The sequence below is a fragment of the Vicia villosa genome, unplaced genomic scaffold, assembly GCF_029867415.1.
Source record: "Vicia villosa cultivar HV-30 ecotype Madison, WI unplaced genomic scaffold, Vvil1.0 ctg.001844F_1_1_3, whole genome shotgun sequence".
Lineage (NCBI taxonomy): Eukaryota > Viridiplantae > Streptophyta > Magnoliopsida > Fabales > Fabaceae > Vicia > Vicia villosa.
Genome location: NW_026705748.1, coordinates 24,162 through 31,666, shown reverse-complemented (window position 1 = coordinate 31,666; position 7,505 = coordinate 24,162).

Sequence of the window (7,505 nt, the reverse complement as noted above, 5' to 3'; positions counted from 1 at the left end):
ATAACAATTTTTATAATCAAACAATAATCACAAATTATAAATTAAGTTGGTATTTCTTTAAAGTGGACTTTTTAAATTTAAGTAACATGATTATTTTGATTTATTTTATTTACAATTACGGATATCCATGTGTATAGATAGCATTACATCCTCTCGTTAATTAACGGATAAATGAAAAAAACTTATCGATGGAGGATTTTTTTCATTTACTTAACAATTTGTTTTTGTATACATTATTATATTTTTATTTAAAAAATAGTTACATAAAATTTGTTTTTGTCAGCTATTTTTAACTTTAAACCTAAAATTATTTATTTTTTGATAAATAAATATTTTTAGCTAAAATAAAACATTTTTAATAAAAAATGAAATTAATTAAATCAAAACAAAATCCAAGTTAAAAATAATAATTTGATTTGAATCTTTTCGTTAATTTTAACTAAAAAATAGTAACATAAATATTATTGTGTCAGCTATTTTTAACTTTAAACCTAAAATTATTTATTTTTTGATAAATAAATATTTGTAGCTAAAATAAAATATTTTAATAAAAAATATCATAACAATAAATAATAAAAAATGAAATTAATTAAATCAAAACAAAATTTAAGTTAAAAATAATAATTTGATTTGAATCTTTTCAATAAATAATAATTTAATTTTATTGATTTATTTAATAGACTAATAGGTTGATTTGAATCTTTACATTAATGAACTGATAGTCGATTTGAATCTTTTCATTTGGTCTACTAGATTGATTTAAATCTTTTACTGAAATAATAAATTTTATTTGATTGATTTTTTTAAGATAAGATTGATTTAAATCTTTTACTGAAATAATAAATTTGATTTGATTGATTTTTTTAAGATAAGATTTAATATGAAAGTTGAATTTATTGATCCGGTTAATGCTAAACCTCTAAATCTAAATGTTTTGCTATAAATAAGGTGAACTTGTAGTATTTATTTATCTCACTTCTACTTTTTCTCTTCATTATTTCTTTCTCACACTAAAGTTTGTTTTTTTGTTGAAGTTATTTGAATTGAACTTATGGCATCTGAAACTGAAATTTTCGGACATTCTCTGTACGACTTGATAAGAAGTGTTAGAGACACGACTTCGGAAGATGAAGCTTCTCAACTTTCTTATATGTTTGAAAGAATGATCAGAACCAGAGACATGTCTCTGTTCTTTCCCTTCATGCTTCGTCTTTATGGTTTATCAATTCCAAGAAACAACAACGACGACCCAGATCAAGAAACAGAGCGTAACGGAGATTCTAACCGTCAAAGATTCATCTTGATGAATCCATCAACACAGCGTATTGTTGTAATCAACGAAGTTTCAAGTCTGGAAACTCTGCTTCATGAACTTGGAAGTACTACACATAATGGTCAACCGCCAGCTTCAAAGAAGTCAATAGATAGTATGAAAAGGGTTGATGTAATGAGTCAAGCCCAAGTTATATAAGCCCATTAGAATTAATAGTGGTGAGTCATGATCCTTTAGAAGGATCTAGATAATAGAATTAGGGTATGCTTATGTTATAAATAGATGGTTGGTGAATGTAAGAAGAACCAAGAAAATGAATGAAGAAATTAATTTTATAGTTGTTAGTATTTTTTAGTAGTATTTCTCTATTTCTCTTAGCCCCAAAGTTATGTTCATAACAAATGGTGCTCTCATTGAGAGAAAAGCCATGACTCCACCTTCTCCTTCCATGGAAGAACTCTCCGCCTCCCTCACTCAACTCATCCAAAGCCAACAATCATTTCAACTTAATTTTTCAGCAAGCATCAACAACCTCAAAACTGAATTCCATCATCTTCGATCACTTATTCCTCCACCAAATTTCAATTCACCCATCACACCTCATACTCAACAACAAACTACACCACAACCTCGTGAAATTTTCATTCATCAACCTTGTTCACCACTGGGTTTCACTTCACCCTTCACACCAGATCCATGGTTGTATTCACACACACCATTTCCTCAACATCAGCCGAAAAATAGTCCTTCCACCACCACTCATTTCCACCATACCCACTCATCATCTATTAACCACCAACACCACCTTGAGATTTACGATTCTGAAACTGTGGAGAAAGACCTAACAAAATCAACAAATCTTTACCAAACAGAACTGCAACAACCAACTCTAATTATGAAACAACAACCAACTCTAATTATGAAACAAGATGAAGAAAAAAAGTCAGTGGGAGAGGAATCACCACCTGAGCCACCACCGAGAATGATTTCTGATCAACCTCCAGTGTCGTCGCCGCCCTTAAAACCTCAGAACACAGTCTCACATCAATCACCGCCACCCCTGCGATCTCCAAATGTAGTCTCATCTATGTCACCACCGCCGAAAACACCATTGATACCTCCAAACACAGTCTCTTATCAGCCACCACTAGTGAAACACCCTTGGGTTGTTACTACGCGACCAATCTCTCTACCACGTTGGTTCACCGGCGCAAGGGAACTTGACAACCATGACTCTCAGGCCGAAGTGATGGAAATGCAGATTAAGGTCTTCGTATTTATTGGTAACAATTTTATTTGCTCTCTCGATCTCGTTGATATAGGCCCTCTTATAATCGATCCAGGTGGATTGCTCATGGTTGCTTGCACTGTAGCCATGGAGGAAATATCATCACTTCCACCAAAATTTCCCTTGTTAATCTTTGATTTCGGGTATGGCTCCTTCAAATTCTACCACACCGCTAGTTTTTCCTTTGAAATCGGTGATGTTTGGCTTAGTTGCCGTCTTCCGACGTCGACTTTAGGGGACTTCCGGAGTACACCTCTACCTTTGAAGATTCCATGGGATAGAGGAAAATTGAGTAACGTCATTTTAGCTGCACACCACCTGTTTGTTAAAATGCCACTGCCAGCCATGTCCACATTTTATTCAAACACAATTTGGTTTCATGACTTAGACATAGTTTCCACTCTGCTTAAAAGTTGTTATTTCCAAGTAGATTACTTTCTCATTAGTTATATTGTTTCCAATTGTTGCACTCTTGAAAGCTTGTATTGGGGGATCATTGAATTGAGATCGGCTCACTTTGAAAGAAGAAATCAAAGCTACCGACAATGGGAATCACTGACATTCAAATTCTCTAGAGCAGCCAATGTTTCATTCTTCGTACTGCAAATGCCACAAATTTTACGTCATATGAGAAATCCAATGTCTCGAATCAAAATAATACTGCTCTATTTTCTATCCTATGGCTCAGAATGCTTATTAGTTGTTTAGAAAGTTTTCACTACTTTCATACTTTGCCAAGAAAATAGAAAAGGAAGCAATGCTAGGGAAGACACTTGGCTTACTATATGCTGTCATTACAATTGGAGGTTTATTGGTGCTTCCTCAAATAACATGGTCTACACTTTCCCTATCTACCTGACAGAATCTTCTCTGGGGTATTCTTTCCTCTGTGATAGCCGTTTTGGTCACATGGATTCTAGTTTCTCATATGTGAACAAAGTTTCTCAATTCTAAGTACATGGAAGGCTTGTTTGCATTTTTTATGGTTTTGATTACACCTTGAGGACAAGGTGTTTTTCCAAGATTGGTGGAATGTAATGAGTCAAGCCCAAGTTATATAAGCCCATTAGAATTAATAGTGGTGAGTCATGATCCTTTAGAAGGATCTAGATAATAGAATTAGGGTATGCTTATGTTATAAATAGATGGTTGGTGAATGTAAGAAGAACCAAGAAAATGAATGAAGAAATTAATTTTATAGTTGTTAGTATTTTTTAGTAGTATTTCTCTATTTCTCTTAGCCCCAAAGTTATGTTCATAACAGTTGAAATTGAAGAAAGTGATGATGGAGAGTGTGTTGTTTGTTTGGAGGAGTTTGAGGTTGGTGGAGTTGTTAAAGAAATGCCTTGTAAGCATAAGTTTCATGGTAATTGTATTGAGAAGTGGTTAAGGATTCATGGGTCTTGTCCTGTTTGTAGGTTTCAAATGCCTATTGATGAGAGAGAAGAAGAAAATTAAGGTGGTTTGAAAAGGAGGGATGGTGGTGGTGGTGGTGGTGGTAGTGATTCAAATGATTCTTCATCTAAACCTAGAGATGATCATGAGTTTGAGAATTATTTTTTATTTTTGTTTTGTTAGAATATTAGTTTTCAATTTATTGCGGAATACTTATAGGCTCAAATGAACAAATTTGTTCTTGTATGTGAGAATAAATAATGAATTTTCGTTTACTTATTTTGTAACTATTTTGAATATGATGATACGTGTTAGTACTAAATAAGAAATATGAGAGAATCATGATGTTAGTGTTTCGTGGTTAAAAATTAAAAGTTACTTTTGATAATAAAATTTTGAATGAAAGAAATTTACAATGTAAACAAAAAGTAGAGAATTATCTTAGTCAACTTTCATGAGAATAGTCTCTGTCTTTTTTTTTTTTTTTTACATTCATGAGTGTCTAATAAAAAATAAACTTTATCATATTCATTTAAATTATGTTGTTTTTAATCAATTTAAGGTTAAAAGAGGAGTTTAATTCATTAATACAATGGACAAGAAAAATATTTATTAAATAGGGATGTCTTGTGATCTTTAGATTGCGCGGCTATTTATGTTATTAAGAACTACTAGTAGTATAATACCCGTAAATTCATTTTATATATATTTAAATCTTTTATATAAATTTAAAATAAATTATTTAATTATAAAATAAATAATGATAATATAAATTTAATTGTATTAAATAACTATTAAAAAAAGATTTGTGAATATTTTACTGATGAAAAGTTAGTTGCATGCATGGGTATTGAATATTATCAATTTAATAAAATAAATTGTTAATTTTATTAAAATTTAAAAATTAATTAGTATTTTTAATAATAACAAATAAATAATATTGATTGCGAGAGGTTCTTTCCACTTTTATAGGTGCTCGCACACCAACGTAAAAAGTTCATAATGTCTTTAAGTGTAATAATTTCAAACACACCTATTTTCACCATTTTTCAGATCAAATTGAAGAGACGCTCTTTTTACGTTAAAAGTTAATTCAGAGATGCATATATGTACGTATTAAAGTGCGTTCGAAGATACATCTTCATAAACATCATTTATTCACAAAATATGTTGGTGATTCGGAGATGCATCTCAAGACGCTATTCTTTCATTAACCCACGCCATAACCCTTCACTCTTCCTCCTTCTTCATTTTCTAAAATGCTCTAAAAAACAAAGACCTTTTCACCTCTCTCAACCGTTATCTTGAAGCATTAAACCATTGCATCAGTGAAGCTCTTTCTTCTCCTTTCCATCATCCCATAACATTGAAACATCAATTCTCATCAATCAATTCCATTTGGCTAATTTTTTCAAATTTTAATTTTTTTTAATGTTTTGATTTGTAGTTAGTTTTTTTAGGATGCATTAGTTGTTTTAGGAACTTTTGATAGTAGTGTAAACGAACTTGGCTGGTTAAATCAACATGCAATGAGGTTTTTAAGGTCTATTATGACAGAAAAGGCGTATCTTCCATGGATGAGACAATCGCAGATTTTTCCGGAGATTCATCTCTGGATTTGGTGTGCATTATTTTCGGAGATCCATATCCGGAGTGTACTCAGACAAAAGATTTAGTGTTTTTATTAGATTTGTGAATTTCTTCAGACATCCGTTTATATTTGTTTTTGTTTATAACGCATGTGCAACTACTGACAACAAAGAAGGCCAAATTAGGGACATGCTTATGTCCCAAATTGTGTCGGTACAACGTGAGAGGGTCACAACGAGAACGACGAGGCCACGAGTTGCCGATAACTCATTTGATGTTGCATCTACTTCGCAGCCCGACCGTCTGATTCTCATAGTCGACTCTCTCAGGCATATGATATAGCACAACCTAAGGATCTTGAGGCCTTTGTTGACCCTAAAGCCCCTAAAACTCAAGAGGAAGCCGATCAGAATGCTCCATTAAAGAGCTATTCTAGAGAGTCATATGATTACCTCCTTACTTTATAATTATGCAGACCATACTACTAGGCATGACTAAAATGCAAGGGTATATTTCTTCTTTTTTGCAATACATATACATATGTTTTAACTAATTAAATCCATATTGATGCTTATGTTTTCTTTTTCAAGAGCGTGATTGTTTGTAATCGATTAACCATGACAATAAGGTACTGGTGTTGCCACAACCCCTTGAGCGTTGGTTCGGTGATGTTATCTATTATTTCGATCTTATCGTCTTATGTTCATTTACGTACTTGACGATAAACCAAGGTATACAGGCGGATTTGGTAGAGAGGTGACACTCAGAGACGTCACCTTTCCACCTACCTATAAGCGACATGACTATCACTTTGGATGCCATGGTTATATAGGATGTCACGCCCTATCATGACGTCAAATACTCCTATAGAACCACCTAGGCCAACTAACCAGGAGGTACTTGAGGTTCCGGATGAGCATCTCTGTGACAGTGGTATGTCGGCGTGTTGTAGAGATGGGTAGAGGAGCCACGGAGGTAGGACTCTTTGTTGATGCTTGTTCCTTGTTGGCCCTCGTGCAGACCATGGTTGTCAAGTTACAGAATATTGTGCAATACAAGCGGCAGAGGAGGCATGTGGTTTGACATATCTAGTAGTTTATATAGGAATGTATTATTTTTTTAATGTATTTTCGGACTCCTCTTATGGATTTCAATATTGTGAATTTTTTAAATTAATTTATCAATTTTACCTTCTTTTACTTTAATTTAAATTTAAAATTACGTCAATATAAGTTGGCCTTACAAAAATTGAATATTTGGACAACGATGATGTTTTTATGTGAATTAGGGAGAATTCCGGAGATGCATCTTTGAAATAGTTCTCTTTTGTATTTACCATGCCTTCAATAACTTTCAAGGGACATTTCAGAGTTGTGTCTCCGAATACACCCAAATGCCATACGGAGATGCATTTTAGGATCACATTTTGTTCAAAATTGTGATGGTTCTAAAAAAAACACATTTTGGTTGGGATTTACGTGCATCTAAAGATGCATCTCCAAACTCATAAAAAAGACAATTTTAAATTTTCAAGAATATAATATGCATATATAAAGGACTTAAGCAATTCTCTATTGATTAAATATATTGTAAAAAAACATTAACTGCTAACATTTTATCTATTGATATACCAATAAAAATTTAATATAATAATGCATTTAATATATTACAAATAAGTTTTAAGATGCATAAAAAGTATAAAATAGACTCAATTTTTGTTGGCAATTTAAGAAAATCTTCTATATAATTATTTTGTCTATTTGTATATTATATATTTTTTAAATAAAAAAATATGTTTTGTTTTTACAAATATGGTGAAACAATAACAGATTTTAAATAAATAAATAAAATAAAATGAGATAGATTCATCTATATCTAAATTTTAAGATTTTTTAAATTTAATTGTTTCATTTGTATCTTGTAATTAAAAATGAAAAAAAAATTTAATATAAAATATAT